The 22,695-nt window shown below is 37.8% G+C and overlaps 1 protein-coding gene and 1 long non-coding RNA gene across 2 annotated transcripts in view; one reads left to right on the plus strand and one right to left on the minus strand.

Annotated features, from left to right (window-relative positions):
- LOC144823889 (mucin-5B-like) overlaps positions 1 to 22,695 on the minus strand; it is a 1,747,676-nt gene that overhangs the window by 104,405 nt on the left and 1,620,576 nt on the right. The gene's annotated exons all lie outside the window — the stretch shown is intronic.
- On the plus strand, positions 19,376 to 20,388 carry LOC144823890 (uncharacterized). Its single transcript, XR_013608851.1, has 3 exons — positions 19,376 to 19,483; positions 19,578 to 19,676; positions 20,163 to 20,388. It is a non-coding gene; the product is annotated as an uncharacterized LOC144823890 (long non-coding RNA).

A 22,695-nucleotide genomic window follows, 5' to 3' on the forward strand; every position in this document is an offset into this window, starting at 1 on the left:
CAGTCCCACTGGACTGGCGTCCACGACGAACTCCGTCTCCTGCCCTGGCTTGAAATAGGCCACTGTGGCTCCTTGCAAAGGCGCTCTCTTGATCTTGTTGAACACCCTGGCCTCCTCACTGGACCTTTGCCATGGAACGTCTTTCTTTGTAAGGTGTCTGAGGGCTCCAAGAGTGTGGCGAGGTGGGGTATAAACCTGCTGCAGTATTTCGCCATCCCCAAGAAACTCTGGACTTCTGATTGGATCTCAGGGATCACTTCTGCTCGGATGGCTTCCACTTTGGCAGGATCCACTTGCAATCCCTTCGCAGAGAATCTGTATCCGAAGTATTCAACTTCATTGGCATGTAATTCACATTTGGCTCTATGTAAGGTCAATCCTTGCTCCACCAACCTCCTCAGTGTTGCTCTTACCCGAACATGGTGTTTTTCAAGGAAGCTGGCGAAAATTAGAATGTCATCGCTGACATTTAGCACACCCACCAGTCCAGACAGTGCCTGTCTGACAGCATCTTGGAACACCTCTGCTTCTGAAGAGACCCAAAAACTGAGGTGTTTAAACTGGCGGATCCCCACATGTGCTGAAAATGTATATAAAAAATATATCGACTTTTCTCCTCCCGAACCAGCTGATGATAGCCAGAATTCAGGTCTACTTTCGAGAACCACTGAACCCCGTTGATATCAGCCACAATCTCTTCAATGGTGGTGTGATGTGCCACTCCCCCCAGACTGCTTTATTAGGCAGCCTCATATCCACACAGAGGCGGATCATCCCTGATTGCTTGGGATTTGGTGCGATAACCAACAACGACACCTAAGGAGTGGGCCCAGACACGTTCACTATCACTTCATCCTTTTCCTGGCACTCCAGCTCAGCCTCCACCAGTGGATGGAGATGAAAGGGCACCCTGCATTGCCGTAGAGCCTTTGCCAGGACCACCTCCGCCTGCGACTGATGTATATGCCTCGCAGACATCACAAGCCCCAAGTCTTCCGCAGAATGGCAGCCCAGGATCGACCCTGCCTGGTCACAGGTTACTTGAAATCAGGTGCATATTGATCTGTTCCCGTGTTTGACTTTCACCTCTATCAGCCCCTGGAGAGGGATGGGCACATCGCTGCCGTAGGTGAAGATTTTGGCCTTCGTTGGTAGGAGTAACAGCTTGGGCATGAGTTTCTCACACTGCTATAATGTTCACAGATGCACCTGTGTCAATAAGTGCCTTGACACTGTTGTCCCCAATCCATAGCTGACATCAAGGTGGCGGTCTTCTGTTTGTGTTGACACCTCAAATGTTTGACACCATGAACACTTCATTGTCTTCCTCTTCCTCTGTGATGTGCATCTTCTGGCACCGGTTGTCCATGTCCTAAACCTCCTGCAGTGCCTTCACAATCTGCTGTGGTCTTTGCCCTCTGTTGTGGCCTGCCCCTGTTCGGGATGCCCTCATGCATATCTTCGCAAAATGTCAAAATTTGTTACATTGCAGGCACTGTTTTCCTTGGGCGGGACATCCTCTCTGGGAATGGTTCACCAAACCACAGTTCCAGCAGCCTTGCTTTCCTTGGCAATTGCTGGCACTGCCTGTGCTGCCAATCCCTCAACTGTGGATCTTCCTTATGGCATCCACACGTTCTTCATTGATGGGGCTCGGCTAAAGCGGTTGCGGATTGGCGGGTTGTTTTACTAGTGCCGACTCCATCTCCCCCGCCCTCACATCAGCCAGCTTGTGTGATCTCCTTAAGATGAAGATGTCGGTCAAAGATATTCCTAGTTGTCGCAATATCATCTTGAGCAGTTCCAAAGACTTACACCCCACTATCAGTTGCACACTGGTTTCAAACATTCGGTCAATCCCCACACAGGAGCTTGCCAAATTCCTCAGGTGTGCAAAGAACATGTCAATTAACTCCTCCCTCTGTTTCGCCTGGCACAGTTTGTAATGTTCGAAGTCTGGATTGACTTGCGGGTCAAAATGCCGATCTGGCACCCTCACAGCTTTCTCATAGTCGTTACCTTCCCCTCTATCCGGAAGATCTTGGAACAGGTCGTAGAGCTCATCTCACCCCATGAGCAACATTGTTGTGCACTTTACTGCATTGTCCGTTTCTCTGGTTGCCACAAAATATTTCTCCAGCTGCCCAATCCATTTGCCCACCTGGGTGCGCCGTGGCCGGGTCTGCCAACTGGCTGAAAGGGGGAACCGCCATCCGTGAACTAGCCATGCTCCATGCTGCGCCTGCCTTCTGTGCATCCGCCTGCACCGGTGAGTTGACCATCAGAGATGTGGGCCACCTCTCCCATCTTCCTTGCTTTCTTGCAGTTGTGACTGGGCACTTTTCCATGCACTCTCACGCCCCAGGTGCACCCCAACTGCTGCACCACTGTCACCACACCTATCGAGGCCTTGATTCCCCACAGCCCCCCACTCTGCCAGGGAGACTGGGGTAGATTTGCGCCGTCCAGGCCTGATCCATCGGGTGTACTGGCCACACTGCCCTAACTCTGGCTCTTCGCCGGCACCCCAACCACCGTGCGTGCCTCCTTCACACATGCAGCAGGGCGGGGATTCGTCAGGGTGCTAATGCGCGCCTGTCTTGATAGGCCGTGCTCTCTTCTAGGCCACCTGCGCCACACAGGACACTCGTCCCACTTCTGCCATAGCTCACAGGACCCTCCAGACCATGCGGTCGCCTTACCGCGGTCCTCTGCTACTGCCTTCACCGCCACAGGGCCGCTCTCAGGCCATGCGCCTGCCGCTATATTCTGGCAACACCGCTCAGCATGCGGTGCGCACCATGGATCACTGAAATATTATCGACGGTCACATTATCGACTTGCTAAAATATCGTTGATTAATTATCGACTACAAAAATATCGACTTTCTATACTTATTACAACAACTACAAAAATATCGAGTCAAAAATATCGAGTATTTAGAATATCGAGTACTTAAATATCGCCTTAATAAATATCGACTACAAATATATCGTTGTTCATGAAATTACCCCTAACACTACAAAAATATCGACTACTAAAATATAGAGTGCTAAAATATCGTTTCTAAACAAATATCGAGTTCTTTTTTGTACCCTTTCATGTCTAAAATACCATATTAATAGTCTATAAAAGTCATTGTTCTATACAAAAAACCTTTTACATATAATACCTGTTACTTTTATAACGTTCCTATTTATCTACATTTACTATACATTCTATTAAATGCGTTATATCATTTGAAAAATAATCTTTACATGTAAATAACATGTTAAATATTTTTTTCCACTTACACATCTATTTTATTTAACAACTAACCTGCTTTAATGCGGAAATCACCACATACCACCATTCTCACATCAACAAACACACCAATTAAATTAAAACAAATTCAAACTAGCCTATACAATCATTTCTTTCATCCTGCAACCAATCAAATCAAAGCACACAAAATACACATACTATAAAAGGGATACATGCATTATACCATTTGCTGCTGCTAACTCTATAGAAAGAAGATGCCAACACTCTGAAGATTTTGTTCCTGAACAAACATCTTTAAAGATCCAGTTTACTACCTAATTATTCAAGTAAGTTACAATGCATTATTTAGAAATCTAAATTAGTAGTGTACTATTTTACTTATATCTCCTAACTCTTGCACTTATGTAATTTTTATCTCCTCCTACTTTTCTGATAGAAACTACTACAAATAAATTCCTAATACATGCTCCTATTTCTTCACCTAGAAAATCAGATAGTAAGTATATATTAATGCTCTGTTATACACCAACTGCTGTTTTTAAGCACTATTTCACAAGATTCATACTTTATTTTAAACATTTTTTTGACAGATAATCAGCGATTTTCCTATTTCAACACTACAAATGTATAAAACTACACTAATTAAACATGTAAGTATATATGTTTTTGTTAGTAAACACCCAATATTAAAAATGCTATTTTCTAAACAACATATCTTGCATATTACATCTTCCCTACAGATCCAATAAAATCATCCAACATCAACTATACCAAAAGACAAGACTACCCTTGTAAAAAATGTAAGTATACTTCTAATTTGTCTTTTTACTTCTGAGAAAAACGAGAACTATATTCTTAACACCATGTTATGTATTTTATATTTCCTCTACAGATATTGTGAATACATCATACATCTATTCTACCTACAGCAAACAAAACTACTTATTTAGAAGTTAGTATACTTTTAAAGATTTCCACTTTACCAACGGTTCCAAATAATTTTTATATTATTTAACATTTATTTATTCTATCTTCTCTACAAATCTGACCTTTACTACCTTGATGTACTCCACCAAATACTACAACTCAACTATTTAAACAAGTAAGTATATGTAATGTTCACATCAAATGTACTACTAAGCAAAATTAAAAAGTGCTTTTTCCTTGAAAAAACGTTTGTTATGTGTAAACATTAACTTAGCATTTCTATATTTTCATACCAACAGTCAATAAAGATATACATACAAGACAATCCTTCAAAATACAGTTCTGCATTTGTGATTACTACTTCTAGTAACTGTAAGTATAAATACAACATTAATTATGTTTGCACCACAAAGTGAAATAGATGTTTTTTGATTTTGTTTCTTTCTACTCTTTCCTAGAACAAGTAAAACAAAATGACAGAAGGTGCAGAATTTGTTTTGTCACAGAAAAATAAATTACTGTTATGTTATATGGGTTATGTTTATAATCAGGAAAGACAAAGTGGTAGAAAAGTTTTCTGGAAATGTACAAAATATTACTCAAACAAATGTTATGGAAGGGCTACGACTGAGGAAACTAATGTGTTATTTACCAGGGAACACAATCATCCCTCCAATGTCACAGAAATTGAAATAAGAGATGCTTTAGAAAGTATTAAAACTGCTAGCACACAAAGTGATAAACCAACAACACAAATCCTTAAAGAGGAACTGTTAAAAGTCCCAGCACATGCTTCAGGTCAACTACCCTCTATTGACTCCCTAAAACGCACAATTGCATACACTAAAAGACGCACTTCCACAACCCCACCCAACCCTACTACTTTTGAGGAAATTATTATTTCACCAGAAATGTCCATCACACACAATAAAGACACATTTATCCTTTTTGACAATGAAAGCAGTACAAACAGAATCATAATGTTTGCAACTGCAAGTAATTTAAGAAAAATCCAACAGTGTCCCCAATGGATGATGGATGGAACATTTAAACCATGCCCAAAACCTTTTTATCAACTATATTCCATCCACGGGTTATACCATAACTATAACATCCCTTTCATTTACTGCTTGCTACCAAACAAACAGCAAAACACTTGCACAGAAATATTAAATGTTCTCAAAAATGAAATGAATAATTATTTTCCAGAAAAAATAATTATTGATTTCGAATTAGCTATGATTAATAGCATTTTGAAAACATTTCCACACACAGCAATCCAGGGTTGCTACTATCATTTCAATCAGAGCATATGGAGACATCTCCAGAAATCAACTTTAAGTATTTTGTACTCAACAGATAGCACCTTTGCCTATCAAATTAAAAAATTGATAGCACTGGCCTACGTTCCTGTTACCGATGTAGCGGAACACTATAATTTATTAATTGACAGCACATATTACAAGAGGAATGAAGATACACTAACACCATTACTGGACTATTTCGAAGATACTTGGGTGGGAAGGTTGCACAGATCTGGACATCGACGCCAACCCAAATTCCAAATACCTTGGTGGAATGTCTATCTTAGTACTTTAAACCAAGAGGCTAAAACAAACAACAGTGTAGAAGGCTGGCATAATGCTTTCCAAGCTACCACAAGCAGAACAAGACCCACATTCCATAACCTACTAGATGCTTTGATAAAAGAACAAAGCTATCAAGAACTAAGAATGGAACAATCTGTGACCCAAATTGGTCCAAAACTAAGTAAACAAACTAAACAAATGTTCCGACTACTGCAAAGTCAAGTCACACTATATCCTACAACTAGAGGATTAGAATACCTGTCATTAATAGCTAAAACCCTACTATAAAAATGTCTACAAAATATACTAATGTCTGCTTCCAATAATGCTACATATAAAAATCATAAACATTTGTAAACAATAATAAGTAATACATATTTGTTTAACAAACTTATCATAATTTTGGACATTATTTCTGAACAAATATGCAATATTTATAATTACATCACACATACACATTACATAAAGATCGACATTTCCCACCCAATAAAAAAAGTTTTTTAAATACTTAAAATTTTTGTAGATGAAAAAGACGTAATGAAGCAAAATACAATCCATTACAATGTAGGACAATTCCAATATGGGAAACCATCAAAAACCCGAAAAATATGTAAAAATAAAATAAACGCTCCAGGAAATTCCGAAAACAGTAGTGTGGACACTTTAGTATTTAAAGTGATATACACACAAATTTAAAAAAACGGTCACGCATATCAATGTATCAATCCAATACGAAACCCTCCAAAAACCCAGAAAAGGTAAAAAAAATTAAAATCCGCTCCTGGCAAACACGAAAAATAGGAGATACACGTCGAAATATAACCATAATAAGTCATACATTATTATCTCCGAAAAAAAACACGCATCCTTCCATGTAGTTTTCATGCGAGGAACCGGAACCTGTAAAAAAACATCCCACAAATAACCCATAATATATGTAATTACACTCACAATTAACATTAACCATGTAAAAAGACATTTCCCAACACTTAAAATAACACTAGAACTAAAACATACACGACGCATCTATAACGACGACATTACACCTAAACTCTACATAAACAATTCATACATACACACAAAAACACTACACAGTTCGAATATACCCTCAAACATTACCATTGACTTATAAATTGTATGTAAAATTAACCTTACCTCTCTCCACACGAAGCAACTCCCAACCGCGAGCTTCTCCAGTCCTGAATGGAGCGCAATAACCTTACGCGGTAAAAAAGTAGTCCCCTTAACCCAATTTTGAAAAGGTATCATAGAAAACACAATGTTATAGTATAAAAATATAATACATACACATTGTCATTGTAACAAATTAATACACTAGACTCATAATAATTTAAACTGTTGAAAAAATATAAATGTCTTTAATATTAATTAATATATAGTAATTAATATATATTAATAATATTAAAAAAAAGTATGTAACACTTGAAATAATAAAAGTAAATATTTTCTTATTGTGTACATTTATAGGAATAACTTTGTGTTTGTTTAGAACTAAACATTATAATTTTTTATGTAATTAATTAATAATAATAAATAATAAAACTTATTTATTGTTATTAATAAAAAAATATAACCATTTACTATATAAATAATGCCCTTAAATAATGTATATTTATTTCTCTGATGTATGTATTTCTGAAAAGAAAAGATAAATGTTTAAGTTTATTAATTAATAATGATAATAATAAATATATTTGTTATTTTTATTAATTATTAAAAAATGTTTTTTAATAATTTCTAAGTATTATAAAAGTATATAATTGCATAAATAATCTTTTACCAATACCAGATATTATTATTAAACATATTATTCTCATTTACAGTTATAAAGTTAACAACATAATATATTCATATGTTTAATTTAAAAACAACATTGTCAGAAATAAGTGCCAAAAATTGTCATAATTTGTATTTCCATAGCTTGAGCAAATATAATAATTGTCATGTTACTTTCTAAAAATTTAAATTTAAAAAGTAAATATTTAATAATATTAATATATAATATTAACATTATTAAATGTAAATGAAAGAAACAGAAAAGTAACTGTTATTTTATGTATTTCAATATAAATACTTGTTACTCAAAGTTGATGATAATAAATATTGTTATTGATAGAAAAATGTTGTGAAATAATTTTGTGTGACAAATTACAACATGTACATAAATGATAATGTGTTATTCTGCAAATACTACATTTCCAAAGATTTTCATGTATTTTTTGATTGTGATTGTATTGTAGTACACATTAAAAAAATAAAAAATTGTAATAAAGTTTTGTGAAAACATCCATTTTGCATTATTGTTTAATATAATAACACGCTAATGTACAATTATATGCAAATGTTTTGAACACTGACCAATTAATAATTTCTATTCCTACTCCTGTCAAGCTATTATCAGAGAAGTTGCAGGACACTGACCAATTATTATTTACTATTCCTACTCAAGTGAAACTAATATCTGGAAAGGTGCTGGACACTGACCATGTATAAATTAGAATAGCTACTTTAGTATAATGTTATTGTATAAAATATTGTCAAATAATCATATATATTATAATAATATTATGTACATATATTTAGAGTATATTTTTTGCTGAGTAGTACCAAACATTTTTATTAGCCTTAAAAATTAGCAACTTTTAGTCACTAAAATGTTTTCAATATATTTAAATATTTGTATATTTTTGTAGCACACTTTATATACACAAAACTGTCCCTGAACACTAAAAATACCCCTTTACCCAAAAACTGAAAACTGTCCCTGAACTCAAACATATACCCCTTTAGCCAAGAACTGAAAACTGACCCTGAGCCCTAGAAATACCCCTTTATCCAATAACTTAAAACTGACCCTGAACTATAAAAAATACCCCTTTATCCAAAAACCCAAAACTGACCCTGAACCCTAAAAATACCCCTTTACCCAAAAACTTAAAACTGACCCTGAACCCAAAAAATAACCCTTTACCCAAGAACTGAAAACTGACCCTGAACCCAAAAAATACCCCTTTATCCAAAAACCCTAAACTGACCCTGAACCCTAAAAATACCCCTTTATCCAAAAACTGAAAACTGACCCTGAATCCAAATAATACCCCTTTACACAAGAACTGAAAACTGACCCTGAACCCAAATAATACACCTTTGCCCAAGAACTGAAAACTGACCCTGAACCCAAAAAAACTCCTTAACCCAAGAACTGAAAACTGACCCTGAACCCAAATAATACACCTTTGCCAAGAACTGAAAACTGACCCTGAACCCAAAAAAACTCCTTAACCCAAGAACTGAAAACTAACCCTGAACCTTAAAAAAACCCCTTTTCCCAAAAACTGAAAACTGACCCTGAACCCAAAAAAATACCCCTTTATCCAAAAACCCAAAACTGACCCTAAACCCTAAAAATACCCCTTTATCCAAAAACTGAAAACTGACCCTGAATCCAAATAATACCCCTTTACCCAAGAACTGAAAACTGACCCTGAACCCAAATATTACACCTTTGCCCAAGAACTGAAAACTGACCCTGAACCCAAAAAAACTGCTTAACCCAAGAACTGAAAACTGACCCTGAACCCAAATAATACACCTTTGGCCAAGAACAGAACACTGACCCTGAACCCCAAAAAACTCCTTAACCCAAGAACTGAAAACTGACCCTGAACCTTAAAAAAAACCTTTACCCAAAAACTGAAAACTGACCCTGAACCCTATAAATACCCCTTTACCCAAAAACACAAAACTGACCCTGAACCCTACAAATACTCCTTGGCCCAAAAATATTTATTATTGTTTAATTACCAATTAATTATTAATTAACAATAACAATGAAGTTAATATATGAACACATTAGCTGTAATTAATTAAATGTAATAATTAATAATATATTTTCAAAATTAATTAATTAACAATAAAAAAAAAGAAAAATGTCTCTAAATAATATAATAAACAAAATTATAGAAAATAATTAACAATTAATTACTAATAAAAAATATATAAAAATATATTAAATAATTAATTTAATGATATTAATTATAGATTTAATTAACTAATTAATAATAATTATTTACCAATTAATTAATAATTATAAATCTTTATATACATATATTATTTAATTAATTATTTTAAATGACTCCCCACCCTTATCCCCTATTAACCCAACATCTAGCTCCTAAACATTAATTACAATTTATAACAATACCTAAAATATTTATATAGTAGCACAATACCTGTAAATAATTAAATTAAAAAATTATTATGATTTGTTCCAAATTAATTACGTAACAATAACAAAATATACTATATATAAAAATTAACTCTAAATAATTTAATTAACTTATTAATATTAAATAATTGTCAATTAAATTTAAAAAAAAATTAAAAAAATTATATAAATTAATTAACTAAATTATATTAATTAGTTAATTAATTAACTAATTAATATTAATTAGTTACCAAATAATTAATAATTTAAAATATGTACAATAATTATAATAATTAATTAACTAATTAATATAAATTAGTTAATTTATTAATTAATTAATAATATTTATTTACCAAATAATTAATATTTTAAAATATGTACAATAATTATAATAATTAATTAAATAATTAATATTAATTAGTAAATTTATTAAGTAATTAATAATAATTATTTTCCAATTAATTAATGTTAAAAAAAATTACAAACATATAGTAATTAATTATTTATTTTAAATTACTCCCCACCCTTATCCCCTATTAACCCAACATCCCACTCCTAAACATTAACTACTATTTATATTACTATTACTAAAAAATAACATTTATTACCTTTTTTCTACATATTATCGATATTTTATACTTTGACTATATATCGATATTTTGTCTTGTCGATGTTTTTGAGTCGATATGTTTGTACTCGATATTTTTTTAACATTATTTCATTCGATATTTTTCCCAACGATATTTTTTTGGGGATATTTTATTATTATCGATATTTTTTACTCGATATTTTATCCATTCGATATTGTGGATTCGATATTATGTCTAGTTACCACGCACCAGCACATGCCACCAATGCCGACCTGCGTAGTGAAAGGCTGATAGTGTGGACTGGGGCCAACCTGGAGGGACAGAATGGCTAACAGGACCTGGTTATGGAGGTAACTAAGTGATTGGTCTACAACATGCCGGGCACAGGGAATAATGCACAACCACACTGTAGCTCTGTCTGTGACGCCTGCCACAAGCGCTGACGTTATTTATACTTCCTGAGCCCAGCCCAGGGAGTTGATTGCAACAATGTAATGTGGAGGCCAAATGGCTCATTACAATGTTTACTCTTGAATGTCCCTCAAATTGTGGTAGCTCAACTATTTTAGGTCCAGTGGGATGAAAATATTGCTGGTAGCTTCTCCAAGATTAATATGGAACACTGTCAGTTGTTTGTGAAACCCCCCCTGAATATGTTGATAAAAGCACGGTAAATGGCGCATTTCCGAGCAAATTTGTCACCAAGCAGGCCCTGTGTTTTTAATAGTTTATGTCTAGACCATTGATTTTGTTTTCTGCTTGCATTGGAAAGCACCTGCTTTTAGTAAAGCAGTGAATTTATTATGTAAGCTGCATGCAAGCCACTTGCCATTGTGAAGAGAGAAGGCCTCACGACGGGCCTGGTGTTGAAATTCGTACTGGCGCTTAGGGATTATTCATTTAACTCACTTGAACAAGTTTTCTATCAGCCTTGCACAGCACTCTTTGTTGTGCAACTGTGGAGCATGCTAATAAAAACCAAAAGCGTAATAAATGTCAGAAACCAAACTTGATGTGACGCTTGCAACTATATTGATTTCTTTTCTTAACCAGCAGCAGTACTATGGTGATAGAGGGCGAATACACAGGGAGGACATGGGCGCATTGGTGCTGGCGCACTTACAGCAGTAAAAACAAGCATGGCCATAGCCAGTAGGTATCGCCTTTGGGACCTTATAAGGGTATAGCCAATGTTTTTAAGATATGTTGTAGAGAAGTGTGTGCTGTGCAGCATTATGAAAAATTATAATAAAAAAGAGTTATAAGCATTTTTGTTACAATATATATAACATAAAAGACATTATGAACAACGGAATGACCCTGTTAAAAAAATAATTAACATAAAAAAAATTCTAGTTTTTTTGTCCTTGCATGTCTGACAACTTCTTCCTGTCTGTTCATGTGCTTGTTTGTTATAGCCTTTTCTTGTTAGAGGGGATGGAGGTTGGAAAATAGCACCTGCATTACAACACGAGCAGCGGACAGACACAGATGCCAGATTCTGAGAGCAGACTGAGATGGTGCTTAGTGATGCTGAGGTGGTGGTGTGCTGGTCCGGAAGTGAAGCTCAGGTGAAGTAAAGTGATATTGAGGTGGTACTGGGTGATGCTGAGGTGGTGCTGAGTGATGCTGTGTTGCTGAGTTATGCTAAGGTGGTGGTGCTGCATGTGTCTCTGTGCTCCTCTATTGGAGAGGATGTGTCCTCAAAACAAGCTGGTGCTGCTTCTTTGCAAGCAGTCTGCCCCTCTATACACTGCGCACAGGCAAGATAAGGGCATCATCGCGGTCTAGGCTAACTGTGCATGCAGTAACCCTCCTCCATTGCCCTTCAATGCAGAATGGGCATCAGCACTGACACCGTGTCGGTTTGCACGAGCCTTTACACCTTCTCCTTATTTTGCCTGAGATGTGCATCTTTGTGAGCAAGACTAGGTTGGATACCAAATACAAACTAATGCAAAACACAGCTTGCATATATCTGCGATAATAAATGTTTTTTTAAAAAATATATAGAAACCAGATTTGTGATAGGTATGGATTGTTGTCCACAGATCACTTCAGTGAAACTTGTGAATAAAATAAATACCAAAAATTAAATTCAGTCAGCTCTTCAGACAAGTTGTTTTTTTAGGCTTTGGAGCTGCTAAAGAACAATTTCCTCAGGTTTCCTAGTAAAGTTCTGTCATGAATAACCTTGATGTCACGGGGTTCTAGCGAGACATTATAACTAGCAGCATGATGGGGCTTGATTGTCATTCCTTAATTTAGGAACAGTGCATCCATTTCATATGTACGGACTCACTCGGAGTAATTCAATAATCCAGATTGTATGTAAACCGGGCCGTGTCCATGGGACCATAATATCAGAGATACCAACAGTAAAATATGGCCCAACAGATTGTAAAATAGCCCACAAACAGATCTGTCGAGCCAGGTCTTCTGGCACAGCTACTTTGCACTATAGACAGGGCCACGAGAACTATGTGGCAGAGGAAGACCGAATTATGTGGCAAAGTGACTAAACTATGTGACAAGGTGTCTAAATTATGCAGCAAGAAGAAGCACATTATGCGGCGTAATGTAGCCCATTAAATGGCAATATTAGCTCACTAATTTGAAATGTTTACACTATCTGGCCAAAGGCTTCACCTCATGAGTACCAAATATAGAAATAAGCAACAGAACGATAAGTACATTTTTATCTCTTTGAGTAGGAAATATGTTTTTGTTGAAATCTGCAGATTATACAGCACACGATGCATTATGAGACATATATGGCTAATCCATAATTATTCAGAAAACATTACAGCCACAATATCGCAATATTCTGGTGGCCCTGCCTATAAGTCAGTGCCACACTGATACTTTCTCTCTACTTGTATCTCTTCTCACCCTTGAATCTCTCTCTCACTCTCACTGTGTTTTTTCTCTCTTTCTCCCTCTCACTCTCTCTCTGCCACTCACCCCTTTCCGCCCCACCCACCAATGTGCCTGTTGCAATTAACCTTGGGATGATGGAGTAAGTGATAAGGTGGCAGCTCCTGCCTTCTGCCATAAATGTCTCCAGCCACTATGGAAATGTCAGATGAGAATAAATGGCCAATCCAGCCCTGTCAGTCAATGAGGATTTGTGTAACTGCAAAACAGAAACGTAAATCTAACCAGACTTTACCTTATAGCGGCATTTCACTACCCAGATAACTCCATAATTGTGCATTTGCAGTGTAAAACTGATACATTGAATTACAGAACTGGCTCCATAAACTGCTCCCGCATAGTGAAATATTCATCATTCAAGGTCTAGATGTGTGCACAACCCTAGCTAAACACAACTTCCAGAGCACCTGCTCCATGTTCATATTCAAGCAACCAGTCCCAAACATCCAAGCGCACTGAGTGAAGTTAACATCTACTTGCAAAATAACACTGAGCTGTCTAATACTACACATCAACAAAGTGAAGCAGAGCAAACGTTTGGGTGGTTCAAATAAAAAACGCATGCCATTTGTCCGCCGTGAGTTTTTAAAGTAAGATGCAATTTTCCCACGGATACAATGTTGTGTAAAACCATTTGCCTAAACAAGCCTCAGTTTTCACATACTACTAAAGTTCATATGGTAATTTCTGATTTACGTACATACATTCCAAACTGATGCCCTTTGGTTCCAGTAATTATGATATGGTTGGCAATCCCTGCAGTGCAGGAGTGTTGAGACCACTCAGATCCCTCCTCCTCTCCCTCATCTGCTTCTACATCGTCTTCATCATTACCAGTAAAGAAGCAATCATCGCTAGGTGAAGCCATAACTAGTATAGGGATTTTCGCTCCTCCTGTACTACATACTAGACTCGAGTTAGCATTCTGAGCTTGAGCCTGCCCTTTGCCTATAGTGGCAATATCATTGGCAGATCCTTCAATATTTAGTTGTGGTAGCAACACAGTGCCAGCTCCAACACCAGTCACTATTCTCTCTTCCTGTTCTGCTGGCGATGATATAGCTTCACCCCCAGCGCAAAAGTTCTTTTCAGCCAGTTGTGCTGTTACATCATTACTTGCTGCACTCCTTATGTTGATGTTTATAGCGTTATTATTGCCAATCCCACCACCACCGATATCATCTTTCAGTTGCTGCCGGGCGCTTAGCACTTCAAGTCCTGGCATCTCACTCATATCGGGTGCACATACCTGTAAGTGAGTAGGGAGTTCTTTATTCCCCTCCCTCGGTGTCTCCATCGCCGTGTCCGTAACGTGTGAGTCAGACCTTCTCAGGTTTGCGCCCAGCCCAGCCGCACAGGCAGGGTCAAGCCCTGAGTCTGCTCCGTCTATCGTTTTCTCTTTCTCCAGAATCAACTCTGCATGCTGCGTTGTGGGCGGCTGCACGTCACTTGCAGTCCCGCCCTGTTGATGCGGCTCGTTTGAAAAGTCTCCGGGGTCTGCTGCCTCTGTAAGCCCTGCGTTATTATCTACCTGCGAAGGTTGGAGGTGGATCTGTATATGCTCCAGCGTCTGCTCCGGTGTCCTTGCCGAGTATGCTGCACCAGAGGTCAGAGACGGATCTGAGACCAAAGGCGGGAGGGGTGAAAAAGACTCCATTATGATGGGTTGGCGAAGAGCTGTCTCTCTCGCTGATGGATCTGTTTGCTCCTTGTCCTTTTTACTGTTGCATGTCTTCTTTTTTTCCTGTTCTGTTTCTTATCTTTAAGTTTTTGAGCCCGTAGCTCCCTCGCTGCTTCTCTGCACAACTGCGCTTTCGCCTTCATCTTTGTCCTTGAGTTAGCCACCAGGGCTCCGGGGTCACTGGAAATATCGTCATCGTCCTCGCCCCGCTTATTTCGATCACCTTGGTACTGCCTTTGCTGTCTTGGTGATCTCTGTAGTTTAGGGGCCATGACTTGCACCAACTTGCCCCACCCGGAGCGAAGATATCTTACGGCGCCCTCAAGCATTAAAGTAGTGTTTTGTGTCAGAGTCAGACTTCTCCTGGTTATTTGGTTCTCACTGACTGAATATGATGTGTAGACGAGGTCTGTCCACATAGCCAGCAACTCCAGCATTACAAAGTGTTTATTCCTTCCTTCTCAATTCCAATCGACCATCAACCATCGGGTCAGGGTTGGGACAGGGAAGCATCATCTAGGAGAGGGGAAGGTGCGACTCTCCCCTACGGTCTGCTGGTGGCCATCTTGCCTCCTCCATTACAACTGAAGGCTCCGATACAGACTCAGAAATCTCCTCACCCCCTCCTGAGAGCCATAATGAGGATTCAAATCGAGAATCATCTGAAGCAGACCAAGAGACTGTGCGGAGAGGGCGAGTAAGGAGGGCAGATAAGATTAAAACTAAGACTAGAGTGCGCAGTAGTGTTAAGAACCTTCGAAGCTCTCCTCGACTATCAACTGCCAAAAAACTTGATTGGGACTATTCAGCCTCCTCACAGTTATATCAAGATGGGATTAGCAGTCAACAGCATCATAATTCAGAAGCAGGAGGGAGGAGTGACAACCCTAACTCTAACTCTAACTCTAACTCGAATTTTGAGCTACTATTTACCACTTTAAAGCAAATCCAGGGTGAGGCAAGGGCCGAAAGCCGAAGAGCAAAGTATGCTAACAAAAAAATGCAGGGTACATAGCAAAAGATGAACAAACTATACACAGAGGTGGTTACTAGAGTCACAGAGGTGGAGGAGAGGACAGGAAAGCTTGAAGATGATGTGGTAAAGCTACAGGAGACTAAGCAGAAACAAGATCAGACTTCTTCAGACGTGCTCTGGAAATTAGAAGATTTCGAAAATAGACAGAGACATAACAACATAAGACTACTTGGGATGGAGGAAGGGAAGGAAGGGGAAGATATACGGGCATTGTGGTTGATCTATTGAAAGGGGCATTTCCGGAAATGAACCGATGGGATTGGGAAAGTGAGGTGCAGCGATCCCATAGGTTCCCTATGACACAGAAAAGGGGTAACACGCCTAGTAAATCACGTGCAATTCTGGTTTATGTAGGTAATTTTCTGTTACGAGAGGAGATAATGAGTAAGGCGAAACCGCAATCCAGACCAACATATAAAGATATATCTTTCTTCGCACGACCTGATTTCTGCCACACTACGGTTGAGAGGAGGTGGCGCATGAGGCAGTTGATAACACCTTTTCAGAATATAGGTTGTGAGGCTTATTTAAATGTTCCCTGCGCGTCTCAAAGTAATCCTTGATGGACATGTAAGAGTTTTCTATTCTGAAATTATGGCTCAAGAGTACCTCACCTCCCTCAGAGAGAATAGGGAGCAGAATAGACAAGCGGTTGCAGTCAGGGAGGTGCCTCGGAAGAGGTAGTGAAGCTAAATAACATTTATTGTTAAGCATTGGGATATTGGTACTATGATATAAAATACTTTAAAAAAAACAAAAAAGAGGGGGGGGCAAAGACTGCCAGAGTTTTGTTGGTGTAGAAGTTGAGGTTAAGATGGGAGATGGGGGAGACGTGACGACCCAGGGGTCTCGGCTGTCAGATATAGGTCAGCCGGACCTATTTGCCAGTATGGGGGGTGGGCGTTCAGGGGGGGGATGTCTGGGGAGGGGGGATGGGGGTGGAAAGGGGCGATGTACAGGGCACAGAGTATAGCACAGAGTATAGCACAGCGAAAAAACAGGTGAGCATGTATTGGTTAAGAGACAGCGGTATTATATATCAAATTAGAATAAAGGTGGATAGCTCAGAGATTCTTACTGAATCAGTGGATTATAACAACTTCAAAATTACACTAAGATCTCTAACAAATTGCAGAAGCAGTAATGTGATTTACATTATCCTATGCCCATGTGGCCTCGCTTATGTTGGTGAGACCGGGAGGGGATTTCGGACGAAATTCAGCGAACATAAGTCGGCAGTTAGACTAAAGAAAGTATCAGCACCGTTAGTCCAACATTGTGTAGATCTAAATCACAGCGAAACAGAGCTACGTTGGTGCATTCTTGAAAAAGTTCAACTTAAAATGGGCCAGTTAATGGAATATACTCGCAGGAAACGAGAGAGATTTTGGATTTTCCAACTTGACAGTGTACGTAGGGGTCTAAATGAAAATATAGCTTGGTTTGTTACTAAACAAACTTAGTATGACTCCTCTTACAAAAATCCTTAAAATCTGTATATAATGTACAAATTGGTCTCATATTTTGGGTGCATCTGTCTCTAATGCCCCCTACCTTTGAACCGTGCATTTATCTTTAAATCCAGTTAGTAATTTGAGCATCACCTACTACCTACTTTAAATTTGAGCTTTATGTATTACAAACTCAGAGTCCCATAATAGGATAAATTTACCACCTTGTAGTAAATAGAGTTAAAACTATCATGTTGGTAGAAATTAAATGTTTTTCCCTGCCATCTAATGTTAAAGTAACAAAATCTACTCCAACATGGCGCACGTTCTGGCCAACAGGAAGTGACTAGATATACTCGATAACGGGCTGCTTCCGTTTTGACTTGACAATTTTTATTTAAATATTGCAGTACAGAAATCCACCTAAATATGATAGGGTTTTGCGAACTATTAAGTAATAAACAAGATTTACCTCATAGATAATAATATGCTTTAACCTATTTTTACCCACTAAAAAATGGTAATAAACAAGATTTACCTCATAGATAATAATATGCTTTAACCTATTTTTACCCACTAAAAGATGGCACCTACCCTTGAACTGTGCATTTATTTTTAAATCCAGTCAATAATTTGAAGATTACCTACTACCTACTTTAGATTTGAGTTCTATGCATTACAAACGTATAGTCCCTTAATAGGATAAATTTACCACCTTGTAGTAAATAGAGTTAACACTATCGTGTTGGTAGAAATTAAATGTTTTTTCCTGCCATCTAATGTTAAAGTAACAAAATCTACTCCAATATGGCGCACGTTCTGGCCAACAGGAAATGACCTCGATACACTCGAAAATGGGCTGTCTCCATTTTTGACTTGACAATCTTTATTTAAATATTGCAGTACAGAAATCCACCTAAATATGATAGGGTTTTTTGAACTAATATGTAATAAACAAGATTTACCTCATAGATAAATAATATGCTTTAATCTATTTTTACCCACTATAAGATGGCACCTTAACCTTAATGGAAATCTCGTGTTACGGTGATTAGTTCCGGGTGACGAGACGCCTAACCTCGATCGAAATTTCATGTTACGGTGATTACTTCCGGGTGACGAGACGCTGTACGTTCAATCTCGCGTCCTCATAGCCCCTATTTAAAACATCGGAGTGTGGGTATGAATCCCCTATCCGCCGTAATCTAGAGACGTGGCAAGATGACCGTATACCTCCACCGCGACGGAGAAATCAGGTATGAATACAAACGAGCTGAGTCTATTATAGGATAGCGCTAGTTTAACCCTTAATAACTGAATCACGCTAGCTTAAATCGAACCACAGTCTCGCCCTATCCCCCTATGAGATACCAATCTCAGAGATTAGAATAAGCGCTAAGCTGACTAGTCATACGTAGGGGATAACTATTGTATCACTGGGTAATATCTGTTACAAAGAGTAAACCACTAGACAATCATGTGTGTCAGAGAGGCCAGTAGAACTATCTGCAATTAGCACCTCTATAAGTTTGTATGTAGATAGGACGATTAGAATTAATTAAAATTCAGGTGACATCTGAAACTGTTGAATTATTTACATCTTTTTATCTAGAATCATACTGTGGATCTTGTACATATAGAGATGAGTTGATTACAAAATACTTTATATTTTAGGTTGAACGATTACAAGATCGATACGTTCAAAAGAAAGACAAAGTGTGCACCGTGCTGTAATACAAAAGAAGATTTAAATATTCGGAAATTCCCCTATAAACTACAGGTTAGTCACTAATGTATAATACCAGGACATGACCATCACCAACTTTAGGGATATGTAAGATGCAACTATACAATGTTGTACTTATTTCATTTAGGGGTTATCTCGATAAGGACCCTACCAGGAGACGTCTTGCCAGACAAAATAAACTGAGCCAAATAATATTTCGTATTGAGGCTTTTTTAATAAATCTAAGGTATGTCTATGTCCTTTCTTGTTTTAACATAATAGCAGTATAAACCTTATAAATAAATCTTTAATACATACACTCCACTATTCCCTCTACGATGTAATTTTAAAACTACTTACAACAGTGGGAAAGTTTCCTTATTGGTACAAAGATATGCAGATACCCTCACCATACAACAAAAACTAGGTGAGAGTTTATTGTACAGCTGGTGTCACTGTAATATTGATATACCTGAATATATTGGTAACTATGATAAAGAATTAGCTTCTTTTGGTCCAATCACAATAGGATTGGCATCTTTGGGTGGTATCATGTAGTATTGGGAATAACATTGTCATACCAAGCATGTACCTTACAGCCTGATTGTCCATGATGCAATGTGGTGTTTTTCAGTTAATGTATAATTATTATAGCTAAGAATGCAGTTTGTCACAATTGTCCTTCTTTTCAAAGTTAAGTTTTGGGTACATTACACTTTGTTTGTAATTTCAGGTACCCTGTATGTACACAGAAAGGAAGAAATAGAACTTTGCACTTTGGTCCTGAGGAAGGTGGTCTCACTCCACCGAAACGCGCGTAGACCTGGCGTATAATTACACACAAGCAACAACTGTGTTACCTCAAGTGTAGGATCTGGTTTTGATTGGGAGGAGATTGATAGTAGTATGAATGTGAATTGGTATGATTGAGCAAGTGTGACTGGTAACTCATGTGTATATATCAGGGTTATGTTTTGTATTATGTAATTTTCTAAACTAAGTTTTTTGATATGATACAATGCACTTTTTATAAATTAATTTTGTATTATCAATCATGTCACTGATATATATGGAAGAAATTATCTAAAATCCAAAAAAAGGAAAAAATATATTTTTGATACACGACAGAAAAAATAAAAACAAATAAAATTGTAAAATGAAAATTATGGATTGTGTTGTACCTATATGGATTAGAAGGCTAATGAAATAATTTGATGAGACTGATCACATGATAAAGTAAATAGTGACCACGGGGGAATCTCTCATATGTTGGATAGCTCAGAGACAAAATGGTTCCTAACTACTTGTATGGGTTTATCAGAAAGGAAAAATAATAAAAAACCTAATGGACACTAGATTTGTAACATGGAATGTCTGTGGGTTGAATGACTATCAGAAGAGACAAAGAATCTCAATTGTCTTAAGACAAATGAATGCAGATTTTATTTACTTGCAAGAAACACATATCATGGCTTCACAGGTACATCTGCTGGAACAGCTGGGGTTCCATGTAATAGTATACTCTCGGCAAGGTACCAAAACTAGAGGAGTAGCTATACTGTCAAGGAATAAGAATGTATTGTTCAGAAAGAAATTGGAAGATCAATGGGGGAGGTGGGCATTGGCTGAATGTATGATTAATGGGGAGTGGACCACACTGGGGGTCGTATATGGTTCGACAGAAGATGATCCAGAGATTCTACAGTTTTTAGATACGGAACTTGCTGTGTGGGCCCCTCGCATTATTATTGCCGGGGATTTCAATATTAATGGGGCGGACGGTTTAGGGGTAGGCTCTTTTGGGAGATATCTAGGTAGGAAAAAAAGAGTATATCAGGCATTGTCTAACCTATTAATGAATAATGTTTTGACAGATGTGTGGGGGAAAACTAGATCAGATAAAAAAGGATTTACTATTATTCAGCTCCACACCGAATCTGTGTAAGGCTGGATTATTTCTTCGTCTCAAATGTATTACTTACTAATCTAAAGATAGATAGACTTCCACAAATCCTTAGTGATCACAACCCACCTATTTTATCATTAAAAGCAATGGCAGGAATGAGAAATGAAAGAATGTGGACTTTTGAAAGGGGTCTCCTACAGGATGATAAGTATATACAACACATGTCAAAGTGGATGAAAGACTTTTTTGAATTTAATAGAGGAACTGCACCCGTAGGAATGGTCTGGGATGCCTTTAAGGCAGGTGTTCGTGGAGAGACCCTTAGTTTTAGCACATTTAAACGGAGACAGGAGCGGCATAGGACCAGTGAATTAGTTAGGGCAGCCCTAGATGCTGAGGAGGAGTTGCATCAAGCTGTATTTACAGGTGTAGCAGTGGAACAAGCACTGATTAAGGTGATGAACAAAAAAGTGATGCAGAAGAAGAAATTGCGAATAAGGCAGCTGAGAATTTTATGATTAAAAGGGAGCGATGTCACGAGTTTAGTGAGAAAGTGGGACGTATTTTAGCTGTACGCACTAGACAAATAGCAGCGTCAGGAGTGATAAGAGAGATCAGGGATACAACTGGTGGACTACACACGGATTCGGAGGAAATCCGAGAGGTGTTTAGCAGATTTTATGAGGTGCTATATGATAATCAGCAGCCTACTGACACTAGGGAATTAATTGAATATCTACAGGGAATCCCAACTGAAAAACGTACAGAGGAGGAGGCAGAGGGATTAGAAGAACCTTTGGACTCAGTCGAGATTAAAACAGCTACATTAAATCTCCCTTCAGGGAAAGCTGCTGGCCCTGATCAGCTTCCTATGGAATTCTATAAATCATTCTGGGATATACTAGGAGATGATTTGGTTAAAACAATACAGGCAGCCCAAATAGGGCAATCTATCCCAGACTCATGGGGAGGAGCTGACATTGTGTTAATCTTAAAAATGGGAAAGCCTGCCTCTGACCCCGGATCGTATAGGCCGATTACATTAATGAACACTGATACCAAAATCTACTCTAAGGCACTGGCAACAAGATTTGCTAAAATAATAGGAAATCTTGTAAGTAATAATCAACATGGTTTTATCCCTGGAAGGGGTACAACACATCATACACGTAAGGTTATTACTCTGCTCGATATCACTGAAGTCACAGGAGACCCGATGGCGGTCATGTTGTTAGATGCCGAAAAGGCTTTTGATCGGGTCTCCTGGGTCTATTTGTGGCATGTGTTAATGAGGGCAGGGATTAAAGAGGGATATACTAAAGCACTTCGAGCCTTATACACTGATCCAGTTGCCTCTATA

This window comes from Lissotriton helveticus, chromosome 3_1 (assembly GCF_964261635.1).
Source record: "Lissotriton helveticus chromosome 3_1, aLisHel1.1, whole genome shotgun sequence".
Lineage (NCBI taxonomy): Eukaryota > Metazoa > Chordata > Amphibia > Caudata > Salamandridae > Lissotriton > Lissotriton helveticus.